This window comes from Macrobrachium rosenbergii, chromosome 19 (genome assembly GCF_040412425.1).
Source record: "Macrobrachium rosenbergii isolate ZJJX-2024 chromosome 19, ASM4041242v1, whole genome shotgun sequence".
Classification (NCBI taxonomy): domain Eukaryota; kingdom Metazoa; phylum Arthropoda; class Malacostraca; order Decapoda; family Palaemonidae; genus Macrobrachium; species Macrobrachium rosenbergii.
In genome coordinates this window covers 28,842,828-28,854,156 of record NC_089759.1, presented here as the reverse complement: position 1 = coordinate 28,854,156, position 11,329 = coordinate 28,842,828, and positions in this window count along the sequence as shown.

Genomic DNA, 11,329 nt, shown 5'->3' with positions numbered 1-11,329 from the left:
ACACCTGTGATTCATCAGAATGATACGAGTGTCTTGCTTTCATGCTAGACCTTCGTGTACTTCATATTCGACGCATACCATGTGCATATTTATGGTCTTTACTCATTCTGCACAATGCATTCACCCACTGCATTCATGATGGTAACCTTGAGACATGCACTCCCACATACTGTTTACTTTTCTCTCAGGCATAGGCTGTTTCTCCTATTAAGGGGTGGCTCCAGAGAATAAGTAAGACAGAAGGCGTCCCTGCCACATTCCTATAATAACCACTGAATCAAGGTTAAACCCACTTGCAAAAAACTTCTATATCATTAGCCGCTTCACGTAACTACACAGAAGGCTTATTCACATGGATCAAATTCCCATAGACACTTTTTTTTGCATTCACCTCGACAAAATCATTCCAGCACCATCTATGCATTCCAGTCCTCCTTCCTCCCAACATATTTTTACCAGCCGGATTTCAGCCAACCTCTCCACGTGAACAAACTGTCAAAACACTCTGGTCCTTTTTTTCACCCATGACAAATGTTTTACCGTCCATTCGTATCTCCATACGTCTTACCGTTTCAGTTCTTATTTTAAACTTACTCCACAAATAATTCATCTCATCGGCCTCCATCTTAATTCTTTCATTCGCATTTATCTTTCACACTTGAGTTCCACGAAGAAAAGTTAGTTCCAAAACTCCTCATGCATTCCGACCCTGGCTCTCATAGACACTTATCTTCCAGATCTATTGCACGCACCAAGTTATCTTCTTCGTTTCACCCTTCCGGTGACTCACTGCTTCTCTCATGCAGCTGTCATCCATTTCATTTGCTCCTAAATACCTTGGTAAGTAACAGTTACCATTTTTCCACCATTCATTAGAATCATAAACAAACCCTCCTCACTTCTGTATACCCTCATATCTTCGCTATTATCTTTTTTTGCACATTTAGTTTTCACTTCTTACACTCTCAACTCCCTCTGCACTATCACTAGCCAGCATTGTATTATATGCAAACATCACCCACTTTTTACTCCATTCACATTTTTTCCTTATTCAGCCATCTTGCACCTACATCTCCTGGCCTTTCTGACTTCTTATGTAACAACATAAAAAATCAGAAATAGTCAGGGATAACTGACATCTTTGTTTTGAAACTATGTCGACTTTGGTCCGACATTAACATCAAACGATTAATTGAAAATCTGTTTTCTTTGGCGTTGTTCCTGTCAGGATATTCTAATTCCAGTCTTATAGCAATTTAATCATTTTAAAACAAATTTATCGTTAAAACTGAAATTAAATAAATATAATACAAAAATTATCTTGTACCATATTCTAATTCGTAATTAGCTCATAAAAAACAATATCCTTCCACAAATTATCAATTCATAACATAAATTTTCTCTAGATCCACATTTGCCACATAGATTTTTTCCTCTTTACTCTCAAAACTCTCACACAACTGTTTAAAAAAATCAGTCCACACACCTTTGTCTAAATTCACACTTCTTCCCTATAAATCCTTATGTCATTTTACATTATTTTTAGATTAAAATCTTACCAAACGCATTCCCTCGCTTCTTCATACATTCCAACTCTAGTTTTCAGACACTTATCTTCTAGATCGTTTGCATATACCATGTTGTCACCCTCGTTTCACGTATTCGTTGACTCAGTACTTCTTCCATCCCAGTATCATAAATTTTATTTACTCCTAAATGCCCAAGTAATCAACAGTTACCGTTTTCCACTACTCATTATAATCATAAACAAACCTTCCTCGCTTTGTATACCCTCATACCTTTACTCTTATCTTTTTGTCAAATTCACTTTTAGTTTTAACTTCTTATACTTTCAACTCCCCAGTAGTCTGTGATGTTTCTCTTCACTATCACCAGCCAGCATTGTATTATATGCAAACATCACTCACTTTTCACTCCATTCACATTTTTGTTTCTTATCCAGAAACCTTACACCTATATCTCCCGTCCTTTCTGTGACTTCGTACGTCACTACATGTATAAAGATATTAAATGGTTGGGGAAACCTGACACATCCTTGTTTCAAACCTACTTTTACAGAAAAACAAGTCATTCTTTCCACATACATGCTCTAATTCATAATTAGACTATCATAAAACCATGTAATCGTTTTCAACATATTACCTTGCATCCATACATCCAAAACACCTTCCACAATTAATGCCTATCATTTCTATCATAAGTTTTCTCCAGGTCCATGTATGCCACATTGATCGTTTCCTCTCTGCTCTCAAACCTTATAAATCCTCCAGCTATTCTGTCCTACTTTCTTAATGAAAATATCATCATAAACCTTCCCTCGCTTATTACTGTAGGTAATGTTATGCGCCTGTAATTCAAACAGATTCCCTGGTCACTTTTAATCTTAGCTAATCAAGCGACTGATCTTTCAACTCATTCCTTTAGAACATTTTCCCCATCCAGACGGAGTTCAAACACCCTGGTTAGCCACTCAGTGATACTTTTACCGTAGTACCACAGGGTTTTACTTGTAATCCCATCAACTCCTGGTACAAGGGCGTCAAATCGCGCCTCTCTTTCCTTGTGTTTCTCCCTTTCAGATGTACATTAATCACGTCATGTATTGTACCTGTCTTTATTTCATTGTACGGTCTTTCTGCCGGTACGTATATCTACCTTTTATATGTCATATGACAAATGTTGTACGTATTTTTATGCTTGCTAAAAAGCACAAATCCTGTATGGACACCGCAGGGGGTCTCGGGTCGCCCGCTACTTTGCCGTCCGCTTTTTGTCTTATAAACACCTGTCGAGAATAATGAAGGTTTTCGCTATTTTTCGTCTTTTTCTCCTACGATAAACATTTCCGCTTTCCTTACTGGCTATCTCTGACTCGCCAATACTCGCTACTATCGTGCATTCTCTCCAGCTCAAAGGGGTTTGCAACCTCCCCTGTTAACCTTTCATTTCACTCACACCATATCACTGGCATATCCATAGATCATAATAAAGAGTTTCATATCCATATCCTTAACTCACCTACTCATCAAAAAATGACTCACGGGCTGCTCTCTGAGCAAGAGCCCGTGCTGGCATAAGGCCAGCTTAATCAAAAACAACAACAAATAATAAAGAATCAGTCTTTCACCCCTGGCTTTTCTTGAAGCCTCACACTGGCATCTTCCACCTAACAGCAAGCTACCCTCCTCACACTCAGAATAGTCTCTTCTACTTACCTTTTCAAATTTACACTGCAAAACAATCACTTCACTGTTACCAGATTACACTCAGTTCATTCAAAATTTCTCCATTTGCATTTTTTTTTATGCTAGGAGACAGTTGCTCATTTATTGCCATAAAACACATCTGTTTTGTTTTCCTAAAGTAGTTACTCAGATTTACAACTATATTTACAAATACCACATTTTTACCAGCTGAGTAAAATAAGCTGATAAAAAGGTGGTATTTACAACTATATCTATTTACAAATACCACCTTTTTATCAGCTTATTTTATTCAGCTTAAACTACTATCTGCTATTGTATTTTCTTTCTTTTTTATGGAATTGCATTTCAAACAAACTCCCTTTTTCTGCAGCTAACATTGCAATTTCATCATCCCACCGCTTTGGGCCGTTATTCCTTCTTCTATACCTATCCCAACCCAATGACTCATTGCAAACAGTTAACTTTATCCTCAAATTTTCCATTTGCCAAATATATTTTTTCCACTTGAGGGTCTTTATCCCTGGCCCATTTTCATTCATCTTCTCTTTGCATATAATTGTAACTTCTTTCTTATCACACTCACTTGGCTTCTTTGAATTATCAGCCACATTTCTAACCCTTCCTCCCCAACTAAAACGTCTAACTATTTTCACCTGTGCTTAAACCAAATTATGATCAAATATATCCAGCCACTCTTTCCACCATTAAATCCAGCAACTGTATCCTGTGTTAACATATAATATAATAAACCTTTTACTCACAATGTCTTTTTGCCAAATACATCTATGAAAGTTGTTCTTCGGAAACTGTATTTCATAAACCCCATAGACCTAAGCAAGTCTTTTACTGTGAAGATGCTTACTTTGTTCCCTTTTTAGTTTTCTGTAAAAGAAAACTGTTGTGCTGGCTTTGTCTGTCCGTCCGCACTTTTTTTGTAAGAACTTTTTCTGTCTGCCATCAGATCTTACAAACTACCGAGGCTAGATGGCTGCAAATTGATGTGTTGATCATCCACCCTCCAGTCATCAAACCCAAATTGCAACTTAGCCTCAGTAGTTTTTGTTTTACTTAAGGCTAAGGTTAGCCATAGATCGTGCATCTGGCAGTGCTTTCCGGAGGCGTGCAACACACCTTTACTCTACTGAATTTGGGGAGCAACTGAAGCGCTGCCGTTCGTAGCTGACAGTTTTATACAGCATTATACGATGTACAGAAAACTCGATTGCGCAGAAGAAGTTTCGACACATTTTTTACTTGTTGAGCATGGTTACGACCACCACAGTGAGCTAACTAATGAGCAGGTACATAATGCAATGCTTATGTCAACAGAAGCAAATTGGTTAGTGTCAACCTACCTGTCCTTGTTCATGTGTCAAACCTGAGACATCCCAATAGGTCGATAAGAATGTTACTGATCACATATAAATACACACACACACATATATTATATATATACATGCATGTATATTATATATGTATATATACATGGATATATGTATGTATATACATATACATATATACTATATATGTATGTATATATATATGTGTGTGTGTGTATATTTATATGTGATCAGTAACATTCTTATCGACCTATTGGGAATGATTGTATATTTGTATGTTTGTAACTTTGTGCGCTATAGAAATCCGAACTGCTTGACTGGTCTAGACAAAATTTGGCATGTGGCCATCATTTGACCCAACTTAGATAACAGGGTAGGCTTCGTACCCATACCCCCTTTCCCTTCTCCTTCCCCCATCCTCCTTCCCTTTCCCTGAAATGGGGCTGGTGCTGTTCATAGACTTAGTAACTAATGGGGTAAATAAACTGTGAGTTTATCATACCTCATTTCATTTACTTGATACCATAGAAATATATTATTGAAAATGCTTTTATTTCCTGTGATTAATAATTCAGTATCAAGGTTTGTGTTTAGGTTTAGTGGGGGATATGTTTAGGTTTAGTGGGGGTGTGTTTAGGTTTGGTGGGGATGTATTTAGGTTAAGCAGGGGTTGTGTTTAGGTTTAGTAGGGGTGTGTTTAGGTTTAGTGGGCGTGTGTGTTTAGGTTTAGTGGGGGATGTGCTTAGGTTTAGTGGGGGTTAAATGGGACAGTCACCACAGTAACATCTGGATAAAATGGACAGTAACCACAGTAATATCTGGATAAAAGGAACAGTCAGCACAGTAATACCTGGATAAAAGGGACAGTAACCACAGTAATACCTGGATAAAAGGGACAGTCATCACAATAATACTTGGGGGACAATCACCACAGTAATGTCTGGATAAACTGGAGAGTTACCACAAAAATACTTGGATAATATGGACAGTCAGCATAGTAATCTCTGGATAAAAGGGACACACAGCAGAGTAATATCTGGATAAATGGGACAATCACCACAGTAATACAGTACCACCTGGATAAAACACAGCCAGCACATTAATACTTGGGCAAATGGGACAGACATCACAGTAATACATGGATAATTGGGGCAGTAATCATAGTAACATCTGGATAAAATGGACAATCATCACAGTAATATTTGGATAAAAGGGACAGTCAGCACAGTAATGCCTGGATAAATGGGACAGCCAGAGCAGTAATACCTGGATAAATGGAACAGTCAGAACAGTAATACCTGGATAAATGGGACAGCCAGAACAGTAATACCTGGATAGTTGGGACAGGCAAAACAGTAATAAATGGATAAATGGGACAGTCACTGCAGTAATAACTAGATAAAAGGGACAGCCAGGACAGTAATACCAGGATAAATGGGAGTCAGCACGGTAACACCAGGTTAAAAGGGACAGTCACAACAGCAATACCTGGATAAATGGGACAGGCAGAACAATAATGAATGGATAAACGGACAGTCACTGCAGTAATATCTGGATAAAAGGGACAGTTAGTACAGTAATACCTGGATAACTTGGACAGTCAGAACAGTAATACCCTGAGAAAAGGGACAGTCACCACAGTAATACCTGGATAAATGGGACAGTTACAACAGTAATATTTGGATAGATGGGACAGTCAGCCCAGTAATATTTGAATAAAAGGGACAGTTAGTACAATAGTTCCTGGATAAAAACCCAGTCACCACAGTAATACCTGGATAAATGGGACAGCCAGAACAATAATGAATGGATGAAGGGCCAGTCACTGCAGTAATATCTGGATAAAAGGGACGGTTAGTACGGTATTACCTGGATAACTTGGACAGTCAGAACAGTAATACCCGGGTAAAAGGGACAGTCACCACAGTAATACCTGGATAAATGGAACAGTTACAACAGTAATATTTGGATAGATGGGACAGTCAGCCCAGTAATATTTGAATAAAAGGGACAGTTAGTACAGTAGTTCCTGGATAAAAGGGACAGTCACCACAGTAATACCTGGATAAATGGGACAGTCAGTATAGTAATGTTTGGATACAGGAGACAGTCAGTACAGTAATTCTTGGATAAAAGGGACAGTTAGTACAAGGAGGTGCAGGAAAAATTTTCCCAGTTCTTCAGAATTTTCCTAGGCAGCGCTGGGTTGGTCAGCTAGTATATATATATATATATATATATATATATATATATATATATATATATATATATATATATATATATATATATATATATATGTGTGTTATAATGACAGCCCAATGATAGCGAACTCATCAATTAAACTTTCCGTCGTTCAACCCGGGGCCAGCATCCCATAAGGAGTATTAATACTGACCCTCTCTGATATCACTGACATTTTTAACAGTATATAGTCACACTAAATATTATATATACTCTTGGCTTTAAAAGCGGAATAGATAATGTTTTAGATCACCTACTTAAGAGATTTCCGAAATACCAATTTGTTGGGATAAAATGATTGAACAAGAATGAATATTGATAACAAATTTTGTAGTTTGTCCTTAATATCTACAGTATATTTGAGTAAACTGTTAGAAATTCAGGTCAAGAACTCCTGTCAAAAAGTGATCTCTTGTTTTGGTTACTTTTCAGATTACCTTAGCACAAGTATTTACTGATGCGTGCTTTACGTTTTAAGCACCCTGACATCTGTTCAAGTAAGAATCAAGTGAAACAAATAATATTTTTTTCATTCTTAAACTTGTCAATATTAAGTATATGGATGCACGAGGAATTACAGAATAATATAACAAAGACTACGGATAGTACCAAATCCTAAGCCAAAAGATTCAACTCTATAAGATCCTTCAAGAGCGATCGGGTTCTGTCACTTTGTTGTTGGTGGACTGCTCTTGGGGACTTTGTGTTAGGGTAGGAGGAGCAGATTCTAGGTTTAGAATTTATAGAATACTTACTCAGTATTTGTTTTTAATAACGTACAACACATAACACGCAATACTGCTGATAAGATTAGCTTTCTTCTGGTTGCGTAACATCAATGAATGGAAGACGTAAACTTTTAAAATTCAATTCAGTTGGAAAACATAATCTAAGAACCAGAGGGAGGAGGTTTACACAGAGCACTTTTAGAATGCTAGGAGCGACTGACCGTTGCAGCAATTCTAGTAAATGAATTTTCACTTAATAATTCCAACTAATTTAATATAAGTTTTGGGTGAAGGATAAAGAAGTGTGAGTCATGTAAAATTCTGCAGACCGCTGGTTGTGTCGATGACCGGGAGAACAATACCAGTAACATGATACTACCGTAATCCTGGTGTGTAATTTTATGCACTGTGAAAGTGCTGTGCGCCAATTGACATTACATTCTTATAGTCTGTCGTTATGGAAATGCTGATTACATATTAATCATTTAGCCACCACTAACAATGATTAACGTGACAGTTTCAAAATAAGATGTTCCAAACCGATGAGCTGATGAATATGATAAAATATCAAGGTTCCTATTTTGTAGCGTGATAAAGCATTCTTTAACAGTGCATGATGGACTCAAATCGAACCAGAAAAAGCGAGTCTCATAATTCATTTCTCATTTGGATTCAAGGGTTTCCTTGGAAAGGATATCTAAAAAGTACATGGAAATTCAGAAAATAAGAGGTCTTTATGCCCATTATAATCTATTATTCTGGTGAATCTGACTAATCGAGTCGAGGGATCAAAGGAAAAGAGACAAAGAGAACTCCACAGTTAGGAGAAATAGTCATTGTACAAGTACTCGTGGTTATAGGTATCAGAAACGAAAATGCAACTAGGAAACGACTCATTGAAATCTGATTGTTCAATTGTAACATCGTTGAGCTATTTGACCTTGGGTGACTTTAAGCAAACCTTGCATCTTAAAGGAACAATAGCTGACTGAATTTTCTGAAGAAATAGTCGTAAAGATATAGTAATGTATAATAAATAATAAAAGGCATTTCATGAAATGACATCAGAGAGGAAAACACACACACACACACACATACATACATACATACATACATACATACATACATACACACACACATACATATATATATATATATATATATATATATATATATATATATATATATATATATATATATATTAAACATTTCACTTTCACTTACTGGAGAATGTTTTAAGAGATAAAACGACAATGGTCACTGCCTCATCCATACAGCAGTGTCGTGGATGAAACCCCTCCGGGCAAAAAAACCTCCATAACATTTGCTGCTTCATACGCCTATGCAGAAGGCTCATCAGCAGCGTGTCAAACCACCCTAAATACTGAGTCATGCATATCTAACATGCGCACACTTTTGCGTTTCCTCTTTTATTCCATCTACCCAACCTGTTCTAGGTTTCATCTATTTCCTCTTCATTTATGATAATTATACATTATTTTTTCCCCATCTTATCGTGCTCAGTTCTTTCCACATGATCAAACCATCTTAAAGCCTATCATCTCTCCTTTCATATGTACTAAATTTTTTACTGCCTTAAGTATCTTCACATTTCTCACTCTTTCAGTTCTTCCCACACAACGTTCATTGTTCTAACAGCTCATCGCCATAGCTTCGACTTTTCTTTCTCCCAGTTGCATTCAACATATATACTTTATTTCTGTAAGGGAAAGTCACCTCAACATTCCCTTCATTCATTTCCACCTGACATCCACAAACAATTCAGTCACCTCACAGTTTTGTCACGTTCCTTGATTAACTTATTCTGTGACTCAACTATTCTTTCATCCTACCGTTATCTGTTGCGTATACCCTGTACGAACCAAGTGTTTCCCATCTCCCACCATCCATATTAGCATTCATTGCTCCAGTTCCCTGTTTTCCACTAAAATTCTTACATTACTCTCGCGCATGTACTTTATTCTCTCCTTTCTCCTGTAGCAAACAATTCCAAACTCTCTCAAACTAATAACTGTAGTTTTTTTTTTTTTTACTTTACATCCCCAACCAGCACTGTATCATCTGCATTTGCAACTCATTTTCTTACTGAATAACTTTGAACTTAAAGCTACTACTTTCCTTTCTTTGGATTTCTGCATCACACCATCCAGACAAGGTAATGAACAACTATGCGACAGGGAACAACTTTGGATACATAACATATCCTCATCCCAGACTCACTTTTACACCAAACTAGCAACTTTCCCAGTTACATTCACTCTTCCCCATCATAAGAACTGTCAGTTATCCCCGGAAGTTTATCTTCTATACCTTACGTTATAAACACACAACACATTGCCCCTTTCAGTTCTGTTATAGGAGTTTTTAGGTCCATATGTACCATATAAAGCATTTTCATTTTAGTTTCAAACTCTTCACGGAACTGTTTCATACACAGTTGTTCCATGCATCCTCGTCCTTGTCGAAGTTTACACTGTTCTTCACATATCAGCCCTCCTGTCATCTGTTTTATTACACGCTTTTATTTGGCTTGCTTTTTTGTCTGTTTGCTTGTCATGGTCAAATCTTGTAACTTAATTTTCGACCTGTTCCCTTTGTCTGATGGACTTGAAATTTTGCATGGTTACTCAATCCCGGTGACAATACAACCTTACATGATCAGTAGATCAGCAATGACCTTTAGTGACCCTACAGTGGCCTCTCTCAGTATCTCAGGATTTGAACGCAACTCTTCGGATTTTTCACAACTTCACTGACTCGGTAAATAACTCTATGGATTTTTTCAAACCTTCTTTGGCTCGACAGGATATAAATTTCGTTACCCACAGTCATAAATCGGTTACAATTTCTGTCAAAACTAAAAAGTATAGAATAAAAAAAATATCAAAAATCTATTTTTTTAAAACACGCTTTTATTAAAATGCACTAAAAAGTGAAAAATAATTTTTTTGAGACATGCTACAAGAGATAAAAAAGTGTATTTCTTTTCTTGTAGCACTTCCTTCTGTGTTTGGCTCCCACGCTTTTATTTTTGTACACATGATTAATTGTAAGAAAATCCTGGTGTCTCAAAAATTTATTTTTCACTTTGTAGTGTATTTTAATAAAAGCGTGTTTTAAACAACTGTTTCTTTTATATTTTTTCCAACTAAAATCCTACCACGCACCTTTTTTGTTATGCTCAGTCACGTTATGCTCCTAAGATAATGGGTCGACTCGGTCACCTTTACTTTTACACACTGGAACAATCATTCCTCTCAGCCGTTCCGTTGGAACCTTTTCGTCTTCCTGTTATACCGTACAAACCCAGTATGGGACATAACCCTGAAGAAGAAAAAGAAGAAGAAGAAGAAGAAGAAGAAGAAGAAGAAGAAGAAGAAGAAGAAGAAGAAGAAGAAGAAGAAGAAGAAGAAGAAGAAGAAGAAGAGAGAGAGAGAGAGAGAGAGAGAGAGAGAGAGAGAGAGAGAGAGAGAGAGAGAGAGAGAGAGAATCATGTCAGATATAATGATATGAATCAGATATCGTTAGGCAGTGCAAGGAAATACTATCAAGATTACTGCTGGTGAAGGAGAAGATAAAAAGAATGCCTTACACTGATAGTATTACACTGATAGTATCGTAGCAAATGTATCAAATATAAAGATGATAATAATTACAGTATATATTGAAATAATCACTGACTCAAAGATCTAACTGGGAAAAATTTGCAGTATATATTACAATCACACACGAAAAGTCGAAACCTGTCTCTGAAATGCTCATCACGGATAAG